The 21,269-nt window shown below is 41.0% G+C and overlaps 1 protein-coding gene across 4 annotated transcripts in view; it reads right to left on the bottom strand.

The window, feature by feature from the left end:
- THSD4 (thrombospondin type 1 domain containing 4) overlaps positions 1-21,269 on the bottom strand; it is a 577,157-nt gene that overhangs the window by 208,078 nt on the left and 347,810 nt on the right. The gene's annotated exons all lie outside the window — the stretch shown is intronic.

Raw genomic sequence — 21,269 nt, 5'->3', positions numbered from 1 at the left:
AAAAAAAAAAAAAAAAAAAAAAGAAAGAAAAGAAAAAAGGGAAAACCTAAACTCACGATTTCATGGAAAATATCATCAAATGTTTCTGTCTTTCATGGAAAATATCATCAAATGTTTCTGTCTTAATAATAAAGAGGAAGCCACAGCAGATAGTATCTCTAAGGCTATTGATTTCCTGCAAAGAATTTCTGACCCTTTATGAAGGAAGGAGCAAGATGGTATTTTCTCCAGAGAGGCATATCCTGTATGGCTAACCAGCTCAATATGTGAATAGGCAGAAAAGAATCTCTGTCAAGGAGTGGTTATTAGTCCGGGAGCAGGTGTTAGTAATTAACTCTCCCTTTGTGTGGACCATAGAGCCAATAAATAGCCAAGGAAGTGGGAATGAGGAAAGCAAAGGGAGTTCTCTGGTCGATTCCCCTTAAACATAAAGAAATCATGAGAAGCTAAAGCAGAGAGAGTCACAGATCCTTCCAGTTCCCAGTGTTGGCCTGTAAGGGGCTGGAGCCTGGCTGCACCGGCACTTGTAACCGGTAAGGGCAGCAGTGTGGTTGCGCTGAGCATCTTTCCGGGTCACTGAAAGGGGAGCTGTGTTTCTTGGCCTGGCTTTGAATTTAAGCCAGGAGCAGAGCCAGAGACACGGTCAGGGAGATGCTCACATGAAGCACATGGGGAGACTCGTCCTAAGTCTGAGAGGGCTCTGGGGAGTGAACTCAGACATCAGGACCATTTGCATGTTGACCACATTCTTATTTCAATCCTTTACCCTAAGGCAGAGGTTCTCAAATTTTAGTCCCTGGATCAGCAGCATCAGCATCACCATGAACTTGCTAGAGATGCAATACCTGGGCCTCCACTCTAACCTACTGAGTCAGAAACTCTGGGGGTGGAGCCCATGGATTTGTGTTGCTCTAAGCAACAGTTCCTGTTTAGTAATCTTAATTCAGACTGTATAACCTGGAAGTATTATTTTATTAAAAACACATTTTCTGGAGTTCTCTTCGTGGCTCAGTGGTTAATGAGCCTGACTAGGAACCATGAGGATGCGGGTTAGATCTCTGCCTTGCTCAGTGGGTTAAGGATCGGTGTTGCCATGAGCTGTGGTGTAGATTGCAGACATGGCTCAGATCCTGAGCTGCCACAGCTGTGGTGTAGGCTGGTAGCTGTACTCAAATTTGACCCCTAGCCTGGGAACTTCCATGTGCTGCGGGTGCGGCCCTAAAAACAAACAAACAAAGAAACAAAACACAAAACCCCCCCAAATATATTTCTTAGAAATATGACTGTAAGATATTAAAATATAGCATAAAGCTATAATAATGAAAACAGTGGTGAATACTACAGTGTGAGACAGACCTTATTTACATAACTAAACATGGAAAAGGATTTAGTGTACAAACAAGAAGTCACTTTAGAACTGCAAGGAAAGGGTGGAAAAGGGTTAGGAAAATGGTTATTTGGGAAGTAAGTAAAGTTATTTCCCTAAATTATAATCATATTCCAAAAATAAACTGCAGGTAGATTCAAGATTTTAATGCAAACAACAGAAGTAGGAAGAAGTAAAAAAAAAAAAAAAGTCAATATTTCTGTGGTCTTGGAGTGGGGGGAGGACTTTTGATCATAGCTCTAACAAAGGGAGAAATGATAAAATATTTATATATATTATTAATATTCTGTAAATCAAAATTTTACACACCATTTAATACATTAAATACATACAATTAAAAACAAAATATGCAGTAGCAAATGTATTTCACTTGTTTACTTAGTTAAAATATCAATACTTATTGCATGCTGGGATGTGGAGATAAAGTGACCAGCAAAAGCAGGCTCAATTTCTGTCTTTATGGAGCTTGCTTTCTGGCACAAGAGGCAACATTCATGAAACCCAATAAGTAAATTAAAAACTGCAATGTGAAAGGGCTGCAAAGAAAAGATACGTGGTGATATAAGAGGCTTCTCCTCATTAGGGAGATTGGCTTGTGACAGGAGCAACAATGGCTTTCAGAGGACCTGAGAGGAAGCAGGTGTGGATGGAGACACAGTGGGCGTGCTGTGGGAGCAGAGCATCAAATGAGGCTGAAGACAAAGGGAGGGCTGTGATAAAGTTTCATGCTTTTCCTAATGGGAATCTGTTTTAAGGCAGAGCAGAGGTTACACGACTAGAATTGTATTTTGCAAAGACCACTCTCTTTACAGAGAAGGAGCTGGAGAGGGCAAGCATGGAGTCTGGGAGACCAGTGAGAAGATTTTGGCTGGGGTCCAGATGAAAAGGGATAACAGAACTTAAACAGGATGGTGGAAAGAAGTGAATAATTTCAAAGATCATTTACAACATCTATAGCAGAAAACGGTTGTGTTCATAATAATTTTTAAAAACCCACAAAGCAGATATTGCCAATTTACTAGCGAAAGGCTAGAAGCAATGTCCAATAGCAGAGTTGCTAAAGTATAGTGTATCTACAATGAGATCCTGCTGTAGAGCACAGCGAACTATATCCTGCTGTAGAGCACAGGGAACTATATCTCATGATGGAAGATAAAGTGAGAAAAAGAAGGTGTGTGTGTGTGTGTGTGTGTGTGTGTGGTGTATATGAATGACTGGTCACTTTGCTGTACCACAGAAATTGACAGAACATGGTAAATCAACTATAATAGAAAAAATAAAAATGTGAAAAAAAATTTGTATTGAATTTTCAAAAAAAATAATAAAGTATGATAAATCCCCAAAGTAAAATCCTGTCCATCCTTAAAGTGACTGTGTCATATATTTATGGATATGGGTACTTTTCGATGTTACATTGTTTTAAGGCAAAAGTCGGCCACACCATTTATGCCTCTTCTCAAAACAGGGCTGGGATAACTGGAAATCCACAGGCAAAATAATGCAGTGGACCCTTACTTCACACCACACACAAGATTTAACTCCAAATGGATTACAGACTATGACAGACAGGGTGATACTCCTCAAAGATGTCCATGTCCTAATTCTAAGAACCTGTGAATACATTACATTATATGGCAAAGGGTAATTAAGATAAACAGAATTAAGGTGGCTAATCAGACTACTTTAAAACAGGAATGGTATCTTGAATATTCAGATGGTTCCCAGTGCAATCACAAAGTTCCTTAAACACGGAAGAGTGAGGCAGAAGAGGAAATCTGAGTGCAGCTGACTTTCCCTCAGTATCCTTGGGGAGACTGATTCCAGCTTCCTGTGGATGTCAAAATCTATGGACGCTCAAGTCCCTTATATAAAATGGCTTAGTATTTCAATATAACTTATGCACATCCTCCTGTATACTTTAAATCATCTCTAGATTACTTATGACACCTAATATAATATAAATGCTATGTGAATAATTGCTGGCATGTGGCAAATTCAAATTTTACTTTTTGGAACTTTCTGGAATTTTTTCCCCAAATATTTTCTATCCTTAGTTGGTTGAATTGACAAACATTGAACCAGTGGATGCTGAAGGCCAACTGTAATTTGATGTAGGAAGAACTCAACCTGCCATTGCTGGCTTTAAAGATAAAAGGGAGTCTGAGTGGAGAAGATAAAAGGGAGTCTGAGTGGAGAAGATAAAAGGGAGTCTGAGTGGAGAAACACGGATGGCCTCTAGAAGCTGGAAAAGGCAAGAAGGTAGGGAGTCTTCTCTAGAGCCTCCACAGTAATGCAGGCTGCTGACACCTTGATTTTAGCCTAGTGAGACCCATTTCACACTTTGACCTCCAGAACTATAAAAAAATCAGTTCCTGTTACTTTAAGCCACTGTTTACAGCAGCCATAAGACACTAATATATAGATATAAATGTAAGCTCTAAAACTGTAAAACTCCTGGAAGAAACATAGGAATAACTGCATAACTTGGGTTAGGTGACAGTTTCTTAGACATGACACTTAAAGTACAAGTGACAAGGGAAGAAATAAATGGGACTTCATCAAAATTAAAGACTTTTGTGCTGCTAATGACATTAGAAAAGTGGAAGCAGAAACCGTAAGCTGGGGGAAAATATTTACAAGTCATATGTCTGAAAAAGGACTTGTATCCAGAATATTAAAAAATTCCTAAACTTAATAATAAAAATACAATCCAATTTAAAAATAGGAAAAGGACTTGAATTTCTCCTCCCCAATATACAAATGGCCATTAAGCACATACAAAGAAGCTCAGCATCACTCATCATCAGGGAAATGCAAATCAAAACCACAATAAGATACCACTTCACACTGGCTAATCAAAAATACAGGTAATAACAAATGTTGGTGAGGATGTGGAAAACTTGGAACCCTCATGGACTATTGGTGGGAATGTAAAATGGTGCAGCTGCTATAGAAAATAGTCTGGCAGTTGTACTATAAAGTTCAGTGCAGAATTACCATATGACCCAGCAATTCCAATCCCACTTCTACACCTAAGAAAAACAAAAACATATGTCCACACAAAACTTGTACATGGATGCTCATAGCAGCATTGTTCACAATAGCCAAAAAGTGGAAACAACTCAAATGTCCGTCACCTGATGAATGAATACATAGACCCAAACAATGGACTATTACTTGGCAATAGAGAGAAATGAAATACTGATATATGCTACAACATCTTGGCCCTTGAAAATATTAAGTAAAAGAAGCTGGTCGCGAAAGCCCACTGATTAAATGATTCCATTTACATGAAATGTTTTGGATAGGCAAATTTATAGCAATAGATGGGTAGTTTCCTAGGCCTGAGGAGATGAGAAGAAATGGGTAGTACTTCTTTTTGGGGTGATGAAATTTTCTAAAATTAGATTACAGTGATAGTTGAACAACTCTGAAAATACTAAAAATGTGGCATTATACACTTTAAATGGGTAAATAATATATGTGCGATATTCTTTTTTCTTTTCTTTCTTTCTTTTTTTTTTTTTTTTGTCTGTGCCCATGGCATGCGGAAGTTCCCAGGCCAGGGATAGAACCTGCCTTACAGCAGCTACCCCAGCTATGGCAGTGACAATCCCGGATCCTTAACCCACTGAGACACCAGGGAATCCATGCATTATTCTTAATAAGCTGTTTCTAAAGAGTAGGCCATAATATGGGATCATTAATACCACTTTGGGTAAATAGAAGCGTGATTAGCACATTTTTGTTTTAAAAATTTTAGTTATTTTTTCTACAGTTAGCAGCAGAAGAATAAATGTAGTAAGAAAAGCAAAACTATTTTCATGTGAAAAAAGTGGTGACTGTAACAATAAAAATGGGGACTACCATGAAATAGTCAATTCACAGATGAAGACATACAAGTGCAAAATGAAAATGGAAGATGAAAAGCAATCTAGCATCAGTGTGATGGAAGAATTACAAAACCAAACTAATATCATACCATGTTCACCTGATACACTGGAACACTAAATACCCACTGTTGGCAAGAGTTTAGTAAAGTGGGTAGTTTAACATAAAGCTGGTGAGAATGTAAATCAGAGCAGGTGCTTTAAGAGGTAGGCTTCTCAACTTTTTTTTTTTTTTTTTTGGCTGTGCCCGCAGCATGTGAAAGTTACCGGGCCAGGGATCAAGCTCACACCGCAGCAGTGACCCAAGTTGCTGAAATGACAATGCTGGATCCTTAACCCACATGCCACAAGTGAAGTCCTCATACTTTTAATGTGCACACAGAAGAGCCACCAAAGTTAACTTCTTACCCTCGACCAGCTTTCCCCCTTCAGCCCCAAGTCTTACTTTACCTTTTACCTCTTTTTCCTCTCTCCCTCCTCCCAGCATAAAAGCTGAACTGGCAGAAAGTGCAGCATGGCTGCACCTAGATGGGGACTTCTGACTTCTGGTAACCTCAACCTGCTGGAACCAGCAAGTATCTTGGCATTGAATGCAGTGGGCCCCCAGGTGTTGAAACAGCCCTCTGAAGGCTGGTAATCAGTTCTGCTGGGCTAGTCCCTAGTTTGCATAAAGAGCTTGCTCATTTTTAGTAATAATTTCTACTGGGATTTTTTTTTCTCCCCATAAAAAGGATTTGAAGAAGATAACGTGAAGGCTGTAGTTACCAGTAAAAAGCAGCCAGAAGCAGCCAATACAAATTGTGAAAGTAGGTACCATAACTAAAAGCGTTACTTTAAGCAACAACTGATATTGGGGAAAGGAACCACATACTTTACAAGTCTTTGATGGTGATAATTCATGTTCGTAAGCGTAGCTCCAAAGCAAAATCCAATAAATCACATCACTGAGAAAGAGGTCAAGGTTTTAACAGTTATTGTGTATATTAATTAATATTGTGTATATTTAATATTTATTGTGCTAGGCATTAGGCGGGAGGTTGACATGATCCCCATTTAATCCTCAAATCCTATGGATTAAGTATCCCTCATTTTATGGTTGATGAAGCTAAAGACTGGGAAAGGTGACATTATTTTTGGCGTAGCTTGTTTATGAAAACATGAAAGTATTTAGAATACTTCAGAACATTTTTTAGTTTTCTAATTTCTGGATTTCTAATAATTTAGAAAAAACAATTAACCTCTATTCCTCTTGTTTTACTAAGCTCTCCCTTCTCAGTCCAGCACCTGGCATCAGGAGTGTTTAATTTAAAATACAATAAATGTAGTTAATCACTAACCCTGGCTTTCAGCGGAGGCTGTTAGGTTAAAAACTCAAATAGACTACTTGCTGACAGAGAACCTTGTTCTATATTTCTTATGATCAACATACACAGCATATTTGAATAGGCAGACCATATAGTTGGTTTTTAAGCAATTATGAAATATGTTTTCCTATGATAACAAAATATAAAACGGCACTGTCATCTGCAGAAGAACGTCAAGTGCCTTCATAAGGAGAAAGTTTTTAAAATTCACCTCTTGTTTCAAGTTTATTAGGTAAGGTAGTGGTAGCTGCTGTAATGATAAACCCTGAGATTTTTAATGGCTTGGTACAAAGAGAGTTTATTCCTTATTTGGGCAAAGTCCAGATGGTAGGGCAGATGGTGGGGCAGGCGGTATTTTGCTCTCCATGGCTACTTAGAGATCCAGGCTGCCCGAGGCTCTGCCTGCTCAACACGTGGTTTTCAGGGTCATCCTGGACACTGACATCCACCTGCCAGATGGGGACAGGAGAAAGTGGAGGGTGGGAGTTCCCATTGTGGCTCAGTGGGTTAAGAACCTGATGCAGTCTCCGTGAGGATGCAGGTTCAAACTTTGGCTTTGCTCATCGGGTTAAGGATCTGGTGTTGCTGTGCGCTGTGGTGTAGGTCACAGATGTGGCTTGGATCCTGCATTACAGTGGCTGTGGCGTAGACTCCAATTCAACCCTGAGCCTGGGAACTTCCATAATCCGTGGAGAATGGTCAGGATTGGCCCACCTTCCGGCCATATCCAACTGCAAGAAGGCTAGAAAATGTGATTGAAAATGTGATTGGATCCAAAAGAAAAGAATCATAGGTCTGGCATAGCAGTCAGGATCTTCCGAAGGGGAGAGTTCATTGTTGTAACCTGTGTTGTACAAGAATGTGATGTACATTTGTAGTGAGGTGACCATGGATAGACCAGACTTATTTCATATTATCTATGAGGTCTAAATGTCTGCTTTATATCCAGATTTCCCCTCTGCCTTTGCTTCATCTAAGATCAGCCAAGAAATCTGATGAATTCACCGAAGAAGCGTGTCTCACCATGCCACCATCAGTTGATGCTCAGATATTTCAATTCAGAAACAGAAGTTGCAGTTCAGTGAGTCACTACTTACACCATGGGTGCAGAGAGGCAAGGAAATGAACATTTATCAAGCGCCTGCTCCATGCTGGCACTTGACAGACATGGTGCTATTTGATTTTAATAACCACAGAGAAAGGAATTTTTTGAAAGTTACATAGTTGTAAAAAACGTAGCTCTTTTAATAGAGAAGACTTAGTTTTCTTAAATAATCAAAGACCTGATAAAGAAGACATGAAGCATGGGAAAGAATTTTGATAAAACAAAGAATCTTTCTGATTCTTAGCTGATTTCTTAGACGGTAAAGAAAGAGCTCTTTTACATATTAATTTTGGCAATCGATTTTGGCTCTTTTACATATTAATTTCTATCTGTGGAGGTAGAAAAAACATCACATATATGTAACATATATCCACAGACATGCATAAACATACAGATAGACACAGAGACCCCATAGTTTTTGTTCCGAAACTGTAACCGTGGATCAGGTAAAACAGTACAAAAATCACTAGTTTATAAATAACAGTTGAATCCAAATTGTGTCTCTGGCAGACAGAACAAGTTAAGGGTACTAAACCTTAACTAAATGGCTAAAGCTTTTTACTAGTATTTGTGAAGACTTTAAAAAAAATGAAGTATAGCTGATTTACAACATTATATTAGTTTCAGGTGTATAATGTCGCGAGTCACTATTTTGATAGATTATACTCCATTTAAAGTCATTACAAAATATTGGTTATATTCCCTGTGCTGTACAATATATCCTTGTATAGCAGTTTGTACCTTTTATTTATTTATTTATTTTTGCTTTTGTCATTTTAGTGCCACACCCACAGCATATGGAGGTTCCCAGGCTAGGGGCCTAATCAGAGCTGTTGCTGTGGCTGCCGGCCTACGCCACAGCCACAGCAACACAGGATCCGAGCCGCATCTGCGACCTACACCACAGCTCACAGCAACACCAGATCCTTAACCCACTGAGTGAGGCCAGGGACTGAACCCGCATCCTCATGGTTCCCAGTTGGATTCGTTTCCACTGCGCCACGATGGGAACTCCACAGTTTGTACCTCTTAATCTCCTACCCCTCTCTCGCACCACCCCTTTCCCTCTGCCCACTAGTAACCACTAGTTTGTTCTCTGTATTTGTGAATCTGTTTCTGTTCTGTCACACTCCTTTATTTTTTAAATTCCACTTATAAGTAGTAACATACAGTATTTCTCCAGAGAAGGGAGTTTTATTTCCATTTTCCAGATGAGAAGGCTGAGGCTCACAGAAATGGACAGCTCTGCCAAGAAGTAGTAAGAAGTGGACCCCGGATGGGGAGTGGTCCAATCCAAGTGCTTTCCACCCTACCACTGCTTCCCATGGAGCCAAGCACGCTCTGAGGTGACCCTAGGGGTGCCAGGGATGGGAAGCTCCTGACAATGCCGTCTGTAGCAGCTCCTGACATTCTTCAGGGCCATGACTCCCAGGGGTCAAGGAGCCTCACTTATCTCAAAAATACTCAACACAATGATAGGTTCCCTGGGGGACAGAGGCAGACACCCAACCCCCAAATGTGGCTGTTCACATTGGAGACCTGCTGTGGACACCCTCTCCCAGAATGTGGATGCTCAAGCCGGGCAGCAAGAAACAATGGCCTGCGGAAAACAACTGCCTGCATAGACTAACCTCCTACAGGGAGGATGTGTATTAGTCCTACGTGCCCTCTGTCATGGGACTCGACCCCCCACCCCTCCCTTGACCTTCCCCTCCTTCTTCGTTGTTCCTGCCACAAGCTCCTGCCATGAACTCCAACTGCAGATTCCTGCCACAGATCCTTTATAATCCTGGCACCCCTCACAGTCGGGGCTGGTTCCTTCTTGAGCTCAGCCCGTGCCCCTGTGATGCCTTAATAAACCTCTTTTGCTTTACTAACTTGGCCTTGAGCATTCCTCCCTCAGCAAACCTAACAACCCACAGGCGTGAGAGCATTTGCCTGAGTCCTTGTCACTGACCCCGACAATGGCAGAGATGGAGGGATGAGGAGATTTTCCAGCTTAGCTATTCTCCCTTTTCAGCTTTCATGGTTTCCAGTAATAATCACTTTGGAAAGTTGGGTATATATCTGACAGCAAGAGATTTCAAGAGATTTCTGACAGCAAGAGATTTTCAGGGCGATTTTCCTAGGTCTGAAACTAGGATGTGTCAAGCAAAATATGACCATATAAACAGAAACATGGGTGGAAATGAACAAAATCTGAATCATGTCCACGAAGCTACACAGAAAAATTTGAAGAATACTCAAAAGCAGAATCGTCACCATGAACCGAAGTGTGTGTCTGAGTGTATGTACCAGAGCCTAACTGATGTCACTGAGAAAAGATCGGGGGTCTGTCACCTTTTTGTGTGTGTCAATAGCACAATTTCAGATACTCAAATTTTTGACTCTACATGTGAAGGATTTTAAAGGTGAACACCGATTGTGAAAAAGAAAGCTTCAAGGCTTCCAAAAACTCCCCACGGTTGTCACATTATTCAATTTTGTTGTTTTCCATTCAAGAATTGTCTGCTGCCCTGACCACATGCTTTTTCATATTCACAAGAACCGTTTGCACGTTTTAATAAATGGCCTTTTTCCATATGTGCTAACTTGATGTGACATAGAAAACTGTGTCTCATTCTGGGCCACATCCCGTAATCTGCTCAGTTCAACACACTATCTGACAGACACTCTAAGCGAATCTAATCAGAGTTGAAGCAAAAACAAATCCATTATGTTCAAATCAAACTCTGGCAGAATACCCAGGTGCTACAGCGATGCAACGACCCATCCCTGACTGCAGGGATTCACACCACCTAATTAGAAATGTGTCAAATAAAAGTCACGACATTCACACAAATGAAATATTAAGCTCCCTTTCACATATACAGTCCTTCACCCAGCCGATAAATGTGCCAAGAGAGATTCAACTCATGTTTCAAGCACAGCCCTGAAGAAATAGTTTCTTTCAGGAACAGCAATAACAACCAAAAAACCAAACACAACTTTAGAAGAAAAAAAAAAAAACTATCAGTGAACTAAACCTAAGAACAGTGCAGTAAAATTGCCCAGAACGACAGCAATTGTATCTACTCAGTAGACCTTTAAGTGACTGTCTCCTAACAAATATTCTGCCTGTGCCAGTGATGTGTGATTTAAGAGAGGAAATACTTAGGGGCTTAAGAGACCTTTGCAGGGAGCCTGGAAGCTGGCTGCAAGTCTGAAGACATCTGCATTCTCTGAATCTAGGCTCATTTCTCTCTGGGAACCACCAGGATGTAGAGTTCGTAAAATGTGATTTTAGAAGGTCTCTGAAGTAGGCAGTGAATCAGAACAAAATGAAACTCAGTGCAAGTAGGTAGCAATTTATGGTGGTTTTGTCCCCAGTATATGCGGGAAAATGCAGACTTCAGCAATGGCATAGTAATGGGTCTGTGAAAACACTTTAAAATTAGATAACAATGTATGCAGGAGCAGAATGTAGCTGAATGGGGTTGGTTTTCATTTCCTTGGCTCTGTGACTATTTCCTGGGTGTCTGCAGTGTGCCTGGTGCTGGAAGCTTCTACATAAATGAGATGCAGTCCTGTGCTCTGGGGGCTCCAGTGAACGGGAGAGCGCTGAGTCTGTGGTAAGATGTCAAGTCAGAGCCGTGGTCTATCAGATCATCTCACTGGCTCTCTCTGAGGACCACGGTTTTCTACCGCACTTATAGGACCAGTGAGATTTCTCTGCTTCTCAAAAATCCCAACTGATTCTGACTTTTCAGCATGATTTAAGATGTCAACTTCTGTGTCTGGGTCTTGTTTCCTAACAGTTGGAATGTTCCATCCATGGACTGTGATAACAGTAGCCAGTTATTTCTAACTCATTTCTTGGAAAAACATCCTGCTAATACATAAAATCTTTGCATGGTGTCCTTTCTGCCTTGTAAATCTTATAACCAACTCTTGACCTCGTAGTTTGAATAAATGTATCCACGGGCAGTTTTCAGCCACCATCTGCCCTGATGGCTCTGAGCCCAGGCCTGACCTTGTCCAATTTTGTATCCTGCTTTCTGCATATTTCCATTTGCAAGTCTTACCAACATTTGAAATCCAAAACATCTACAATTAAATTCATAATCTGGTGGTTATGAACGTCAGATTTAACATGAGACTGCTTGAAGTCAAATTCTGGTAGTACCACAACCAGCTATGCATCCTTGGGCAAGTAACTTAATCTCTATATGTCTCCTTGTCTCTATCTATAAAATCTGATGATTGATGGTACCCATACTTTAAGGCTTTCATGAGAATAAAATCAGATACAATGCATGAAACACTTAATGTGATGAATAATGCATATTAAGAGTTCAGTAAACATTCACTCTTTTTACTATTCATTACAAAATTGGTGTTTCTCTCTCTCTCTCTACACACACACACACACACACACACACACACACATACATATACATGTATATTTTCCATACCCACAGCATTCAGAAGTTCCAGGACAGGGATCAAATCTGTGCCATGGGAGCCACCCGAGCCACAGCACTGACAATGCCAGATCCTTAACCCACTAGGCCACCAGGGAACTCCTGGTGTCTATATTCTTGTCATTGGTACCAACCATTCTTCTCTATGTGGGGCAGGGAGTGCTGAATATGGGAGGGTCCAGGGTCACTGCGGCAGTGTATGTGGGGGTTTGGCTGTGCTCTTGGATGTCCCCTTGCCTACATGAAGAGGGAGGCTGAGGGAAGGTAAGAAAGGTAGCTCTTGAAGGTATAAAGCAAGAAGGGCTCAAATCTCATCCCCACCTTCCTCCTGTGCTCATGGCAGACATCACTAATCATTTGCAACATCCTTCTCTAGGTCAAATGAGAGTCGCCATCCAAAGGATCAGAGTTGGCAGAATGGTTGAAATTGATGTGCCATACCTTCTCTTAAAGTAAAATCTTCTTCTGTAGAGAAGAAGGTACCAGAGAAGAAACCCAAACCACGGGACAGTCCCACAGACTATTCGAGTCAAAGAGGGTTGTATAAGCCTTTGAGTGGCTTCTGCCAACTGCTGTCAGTCCCTGTGGCTATCCTGGTTGCTGGAAGGGGTCTCAGGAAATAAACCTGGCCCTCACCAGACCACCTGACTCAGTTTTTCTTCATTCCATCCTTCTAACCCTCATGTTTTCTTTTCTCCCTCTTCCCTGTCTCCGAGGATGGGGAGCCTAAGAGCAATACTTTCTAGAGATGTGTGGCTCATTTGTCTTTCAAGATAATCTAGGTAAAACAGGGCCACAGTCAAGTACATTTGGGAAAGGCTGTCCCCAGCTCTAGAGAGTCTGCCAAAGGCTTGGAGAAGTGCTGCAGAGAAGCCTGTTCAACCCTGTTTGATCCAGTGTTTCCCAGACGTGTTTGTCTATAGAATCATTTCCCCGACATAATACCTATTGACATTCCAGGATCCAGTATTTTATAGCACATGGTTTTGGGAAACATGCTTTAGTCCCAAATGAAAACTTTCTCTTTCTCTGATTCACCGCACACAGAGTGATCAAGTCCTGGCAAACACTTTTCACCAAATGTCTCCTGGTTCACCACCTCTGCTTTATGCCCAAGGCTCCCTGCCCTGATCCAATTCCACAATTTCTCAGTCCTGGACTAAGGCCAGAGCAGTCAGCGAGCCCAGTGTCTCCACCCACCTTCACCATCCTGCTCCCCTCGTCAAATTATCTTCCCAATACATTGAAGTCAGTGTTATGGGTGGAATTGCATTTCCTCCAAAAGATACATCCATGTCCTAAACCCCAGAAACTGCGACTGTGAACAATGAATTCAGGACATGCTACCCCCAAATGCGGCACCTTGGCATATTTTAAGCTAAAGGAATTTGAGAAACGGCTCATGCAGGAAAGACTCTCTGATCGCCCCCTGAAGCAGGTCATAAGACTCTCATGTGAAAGGTGCCCGCCCCATACCTGGAGGAAAGAAGCACCTTTATCTTCAAGATGGAGAGATGCCAAGAGGAATCTGAATGAACAGGGCTGCTAAGTTTGCCCCAGTCTACAAGTCTCAGCTCAGACCTATTTTGGTCCTGTCCTTCCCACAACTCTCCACTTGTCATTAAACCCAATGCAAAGACACTTGAGTCTGTTCTTTGGGGTCTTCATTTCCTTAAAGGTTTCCTTGTCAAGTAAAATGTCTATTAAACAGACTTGCATGCTTTTCTCTTGTGAATCTGTCTTTTGTTACAGGGGCCCCAGCCAGGAACTTAGAAGGGAAGAAGGACAAAGATATTTTCCTCCCCATGTGACCTCATTTGGAAAAAGGGTTTTGCAGGTGTAATTTAGTTAAGGATCTCACAAAGAGAACATTTTGGATTACCTGTGTGGGCCCTAAATCCAATGACAAATGTCCCTATAAGAGACTCACAGAGGACAGATAAAGAAAAGGAGAAGGCCACGTGAAGGTGGAGGCAGACAGCCACAAGCCAAGGAGCCAGGATCCACCAGAAGCTGGAAGAAGCAAGGATTAATCCTCCCCTCAAGCCTTTAGAGGGGGTACAGCCCTTCAGATACCTTGATTTTGGACGTCTGGTCTCCAGAACTGTGAGAGAATAAATTTCTCTTGGTGTAAGCCACCCAATTTGTGGTGATGTGTTACAGCAGTCACAGAAAACAGACAGTCATCACATCTTTACTCATCTCCAAACATGAAGCAACCTGAGCCACAAGCCATGGCTGATTTATCCTAAAGCATCAACTCCCCTGTTCCATCACAGGGAAGATAACAAACTGTGGTCATTACGCAGTGGTGCATCCATGTGTGATACTGCCATGCATGGGAGGCTTCCATGCAGTATAGTCTGAAGTCAGGGAGCCTGATTCCTCCAGCTCCATTTTTCTTTCTCAGGATTGCTTTGGCTATTCAGGGTCTTTCATGTTTCTAAACAAATTTTAAAATATTTTGTTCCAGTTCTGTGAAAAATGCCATTGGTAATTTGAGAGGGATTGCATTGAAAACTTTCATTCAAGAAGATACATGCATCCCTATGTTCACTGCAGAGCTATTCACAATAGCCAAGATGTGGAAGGAACCTAAATGTTCATCGACAGATGAATGGATTAAGAAGGTGTGGTACATATATACAATGGAATCTACTCAGCCATAAAAAGAACAAAATAATGCCATTTTCAGCAACATGGATACAACTAGAGATTATCATACTAAATAAAGTAAGTTAGAAGGAGAAAGACAAATACCATATGATATGTGGAGTCTAAAATACGGCACAAATGGACCTATCTACAAAACAGAAACAGACTCATAGAGAAACTTTTGGTTTCCAAGGGGGAGAGGGGAGGGAGAAGCATGGAGTGGGAGGTTATGGTTAGTAGACACAAACTATTATATTTAGAATGGATAAGCAATGAGTTCCTGCTATATAGCACAGGGAACTATATCCACTCTCTTGGGATAGACCATGATGGAAGATAATATAAGAAAGGGAATGTATGTGTGTGTGTATACACACACACACACACACACACACACACACATGACTGGGTCACTTTGCTGTGCAGGAGAAATTGGCACAATTTGTAAATCAACTACACTTTAATTAAGAGAAAAGAATCTGTCACCCTACTTAGTAGTAGTCATGTCACATAGTAGCTGCACGTTTCTTAACTCTTCTGTGTCTCTGTTTCCTATGTGTAATGGGGCTACTAATAGCATCTGGGGTTTAGGATTATTGAGAGGACTAAAGAAAAGTACTCGGAATACCACTAGACGCACAGTACATGCTCAATAAACTAGCCATTGTTATTAAGATCTGCCACCATTGACACCAAAGCAGACTCTAGCTTCACCTTCTTTTCTGAATAGTCCCTTCCCTTTGGCCCACTAACTGGACCCAGCTGGCCCCAAGCTCCCTCCTCACATCTCGAATGTCTCAGGACCAAATGAAGGTAGAGTAAATACTCTCTGGCCCCATCCTCTTGACTTCTTCCAAAGTCAAGGCTACTCCTTCAAAAACCTCCAGGCCCCTTGAAGTTCATGTTCTTCTAACCATTTCCCCCACTTCCTGTCTTTTCCTGTACCCACGTCCCCATACAGAAACCAAAGGGATAATTTAAAAACTTAACTCTGCTCATATGCTTCTCCTGCTTAGAATGCTTCTGTGATGTCCTGTTATACTTGGAACAAAACCCAAAGTCTGTCTACATGTCTGACATTATATCACTCACCCCAATGGCTACGTAGCAAAATTGGCTTTTTTGCTGCTCCTGAAACACATGGCACTCACTCTCATCCCAGGGCCTTTGCACTGGCTGTTTCTACTGCCCTCAACATCTTCATTCTGCTGCCTTCATATTATTCAGGTCTGAGTTCAAAAGTCATCTCATAAAATCATTCAAAGAGCTCCCAACATAAGCAGCCCCATATGCACTATCACTTTACTTGGCCCATTGTTCTTATGGCATTACTAACTTCGAAAAGGACCGAAGTTAGATTCTTTTTTTAACTTTCTCTTTTCCTAGCTTTCCTCTTTAGTATATAAATTCCATAACAGCAGGGATCTCTCCCTTTATTGTTCATTGTAGAGCTCCCTGAGCCTGGAATAGTGGCTGGCCCATAGTAACCACCAGTAAACACTTCATGAAAGAATAAACGCAAAACTACAGAGTCCAAAAACAGCAGAGCTCCGGCATCGGACAGACCTAGGTTTGCAGTTGAGCTCTGCCACTCACTGGCTGCGTAATCTTGGACAAAGTATTCACCTCTCCCCAACTCAAATTCCTCAAACTAAAGTACGGGGTTGGGGAGGGTGGTGGTGGTCCCCACCATCACAGTTGTGATGAAGATTAAAGATATTGTGTCTACAGCACATGACACACGGATGGGAAAATCCCAAGCATTCAACAAATAGTCTTTATAGTTATTTTTTTTTTTTATTATTTTCCCACTGTACAGCAAGGGGGTCAGGTCATCCTTAGATGTATACATTGCAGTTACAGTTTTTTCCCCCACCCTTTCTTCTGTTGTGACATGAGTATCTAGACATAGTTCTCAATGCTATTCAGCGGGATCTCCTTGTAAATCTATTCTAGGTTGTGTCTGATAAGCCCAAGCTCCCGATCCCTCCCACTCCCTCCCCCTCCCATCAGGCAACCACAAGTCTCTTCTCCAAGTCCATGATTTTCTCTTCTGAGGAGATGTTCATTTGTGCTGGATATTAGATTCCAGTTATAAGTGATATCATATGGTATTTGTCTTTGTCTTTCTGGCTCATTTCACTCAGTATGAGATTCTCTAGTTCCATCCATGTTGCTGCAAATGGCATTATGGCATCCTTTTTTATGGCTGAGTAGTATTCCATTGTGTATATATACCACCTCTTCCAAATCCAATCATCTGTCGATGGACATTTGGGTTGTTTCCATGTCCTGGCTATTGTGAATAGGGCTGCAATGAACATGCGGGTGCATGTGTCTCTTTTAAGTAGAGCTTTGTCCGGATAGATGCCCAAGAGTGGGATTGCAGGGTCATATGGAAGTTCTATGTATAGATTTCTAAGGTATCTCCAAACTGTTCTCCATAGTGGCTGTACCAGTTTACATTCCCACCAGCAGTGCAGGAGGGTTCCCTTATAGTTATTATTATCTGGAGAGCCAAACAGACTCTAAACTTTGGTGAGATTAGGGTTAAACTTGGATCTGCTTCTCTTTTTCAGAGTGGAACAGAACGGAACCCTGCCAGAAGGATGTTTCTATCATTCCCACCCAGGTAGGGACTTCCCATTTTGGACAACTGCCTCCCTTTGTCTGAGAAAGAGAGCAGATCATCACATCACCTTCCTGAGAATAATCAATGCCATATTTCAGGTTTTAAAGCTGACAGATGAAGATCCCAAGGTATCCTAACTCCTTGTATAAATTAGCAAGAGGAACTAAATTTTCCATAGCCTAATTGAATGCATTTAGAATGGAAAAAAAAAGTAGAACACATTTTCCTGTGAGGAATAAGGGAAACTTTCAACTCTGTCCTTCTAAAGAAGGGTCTATTTCATGCAAATAAGGCATATATGTTCCCTAGAGCATTCTGCTCCTCTGAGAGCTCTTGGATCCAACTTCTCCTTTACCTTCCTGCCTGGGGACTCTGGATAATTAAAATACGGGTCTGGGAGGTCCTACTCCTGTTCATGGCCAACAGACAAAGCATACATATGTCTATATAGCACTTTCCTCCTCTGCAGATCCTCTGGAAACTTTTCATGTGCTAGCAGGGCCATTTTTTTAATTTTAAAAAAGGTTGCATCAAGTCTTTTTGGCAATTCTTGGTTTTTAGCCTGCTCAGTAAAGGCAACTAGTGCCATAGAGAGAGTTTTGGGCCCTTCTTCCATGGGCCTGAAGAGAAGCATGATCAATTTTCTTGCTCTTTTAAAGGTGGCTTTCAATGAGGGGTAGGTAAAGCAAGTAGTCTGGTACGGTTACACCAATGAGGGGTAGGCAGGGGTTTCAGTCTTAGGCACATTGACGCTAGAATGCCGGTAGAATTTCCAAGTAGAGACGTCCACTTGACCGCATCTCTAAGAATCCTATGAGAAGGCATCCCTTACTCAAGTTACAACTGAGAGTGTCCTTCTGGCCTGAAATTACTATGGCTAAAGAATAATTTACAAAACAAAATCCCAATGTACTCAGATTCTGAATTAGGGAGATTTTTGATTGAGAAGTTAAAAGGAACATAGGGAGAAAGGGAAAGAAAGGACTAAGGGCAAGAATGAAAGTGAGCAAGGAATGTTTATAGAAGCACTATTCACAATAGCCAAGACATGGACGCAACCTAAGCGTCCATCGACAGAGGGAGGGATAAAGAAGATGTGGTACATATACACAAAGGAAGACTGCTCAGCCATAAAAAGAATGAGTAAAGCCGTTTCAGCAATATGGATGCAACTAGAGATTAGTAAGTAAGAGAGAGAAAAACAAATATCATATGATATCACTTTTATGTGCATCAAAAAATGATATAAATGAACTTATTTACAAAATAGAAATAGACTCATAGACATAGAAAATAAACTTATGGTTACCAGAGGAGATAGAAAGGGTAGGGGGGATATAATTAGGAGTTTGGGATTAACATATACACACTATTAAATATAAAATAGGTAAATAACAAGGATGTAGTATATAGCACAGGGAATTATATTCGATGTCTTGTAATAACCTATAAGTTATTCATATATATATATATATATATATATATCTGTGTGTATGCATATATATATATAAACTTGAAACTAAGACAACATTGTAAATTAACTATACTTTAAAAAAAGAAAGGAGCTGGGACACACAGGTGGAACGAGAGGAAGAGAAGCAAGAAAACAGAGGTCATATTTGGACACACACAGGAGGGAGAGAGATGGACAGGGAGAGGGGACATTTTTGCTGGCACTTCCTGAATTAATCGCTATTCACAATTCTTTTGGTAATGGTATCTTATATTAGTTTAGCTTTAGCCAATGAAAGCAGTCAATGTACCCTGGACAAACCTTAGACAGTTCCATCCAGTACAACTTTCTGGGATGATGGGCTGCTCTCTGTCTGCCTCGTTCAACATGGTAGCCGTTCATCACAGGGGCTATTATGCATTTAAAATGTGGCAAATTCAACCAAGGAACTCAATTTTAAATTTTATTTAATTTTGCATAATTCCTCAGAGTGTGACATGTATAATAAAGGGAGGAAAAGTGAAATATATCACACAGTGTTCAAATAAACACTTACAATAATTAATAGCTACATAGTTATTTTAAGGTATATTAGAAAACTATAGGCAGTACACTCAACTGATGATCTCACAGATATTGTATTGCTTAGATTAAGAAAAAACTGACCTAGTGCATTTGTTTGAAAACAAATATTAAGTAAATAATAGTACGCATGGTACACGAACATGGCATAAATCATGAAGGCTAAATGACTAAAATCTGGGAAATATTAGATTAGACATTGTCTTCCAAGTGTGTCTACTAAAGATTGGCAGTCAACTAAGGACTCACAGAGCCAGAAAGGAGAGTTGTTTTTCAACAGTTATCAAAGAAAAGTAAGATGGAAGAGGAAGATGTGAGATGGCAAAATCTGCCAAGAAAGCAGAGACTTGAGGGCATTCAAGCCAGGCTCTGTGCTGGTTGGAGATGTGACTAGGCCATGTGCTCCCAGCACACCAGCTCTTGCATTTGCTTGCTGGGTGAATCAGGGCAAAATGGAGATGAAAAGATCCCAAAGATTCCATATGGAACAAACAAGAGTGATCAGCATAGGATGCAAACTGTAGAGAACCAAATGCAAATGGTACTCAATATTATTCCCTCCTCACCTTCCTTAGCTTCATCTCCCCTTCCAGGACACCACCTGGATCTCATTGCAGTGGATCACAGATACTTTACTAAGAAATACTGACCAACTTCTAGGTTTTTGGCTATCCTGTTTCCTGTGGCATGTTGATCAGAGTGTTTCCATTTGGTCCAGAAAATACTTCAGAGGCCAAGGATAAGTGACCCATGATAAAGCCTAGGTCTCGAACACAGGTCTGCTTTGGGTTATTCATGTAGGGTATGTGTCATCCTTCAAGGAGAGTAACCACCAGGTCATAGCATCTGCTAATCCTCTGAGAAAGCTGCCAGAATTTTGCCAGAGGATGCCTTGAAAAATAGCCAAGGCACAAATTAACACCCACTTTCCGGCAACGGTAACAATTCCTGAAAAAGCCACTTCCGTAAAACCCGAGGCAACCTGGAATAATCTGGGAGCCAAGACACAATTTATTGCTTCACAAAGAACACAGAATTCCGATCCAGCAGCAAACTAGCTGCTGGGTTTTTTCCTTTCCCACACTAGCTGCATTTTAAAGGCCTGACACTCTCAATTTACAAGACCTTAGAGAGGAATGCTATAAATAGCCAAAGATTTATAGAATGTCATAACTGAAGACAATGTAAAGATGGGGTCCTCCTTGACCCCTTATCTTAAAGATGAGGTCATGAGGCCCAGACAGGGTAGGCCAGTAACTTGCCAGATGTAACTAACATGTAGTGACAGATAATGATACCGGCAGTTCTGAAATCAAGGTATTCGGACCCCAGAATCACTTCCTTTCCACCTCCCCTATTTTTCTGCTACAGTCAAACATCAGTCATGTTCTCAAATTAACACCTTAAAAAAGAATATTTTTCATTACAAACTAGTAGAATCCAAAAGAGGATCCAGGCATTGCTTGGGAAATGGCGCTAAATACCATCTAGCTCCACATGCTAACACACGCCTGGCTATGTTTCCAGGAAGAGGCGGTACCTAACATGGGGCTCAAAGTTACAGTGTGTGTGTTAGGGTGGCACTGCTGGTGAATATAAACTGGCAAAACCATTTTGCAAAGAAAAAAACAACAAGATGAATTAAATACCTTAGAGTTATCCAAACCTCAATTAAAAAAATTTTTTTAAAGTATAGTGGATTTACAATTTTGTCAATCTCTGTGCACAGCAAAGTAAC

Source organism: Sus scrofa, chromosome 1 (assembly GCF_000003025.6).
Source record: "Sus scrofa isolate TJ Tabasco breed Duroc chromosome 1, Sscrofa11.1, whole genome shotgun sequence".
NCBI lineage: Eukaryota > Metazoa > Chordata > Mammalia > Artiodactyla > Suidae > Sus > Sus scrofa.
The sequence above is the reverse complement of the archived record's forward strand: the minus strand, read 5'-3'. Positions and strand labels throughout refer to the sequence as shown.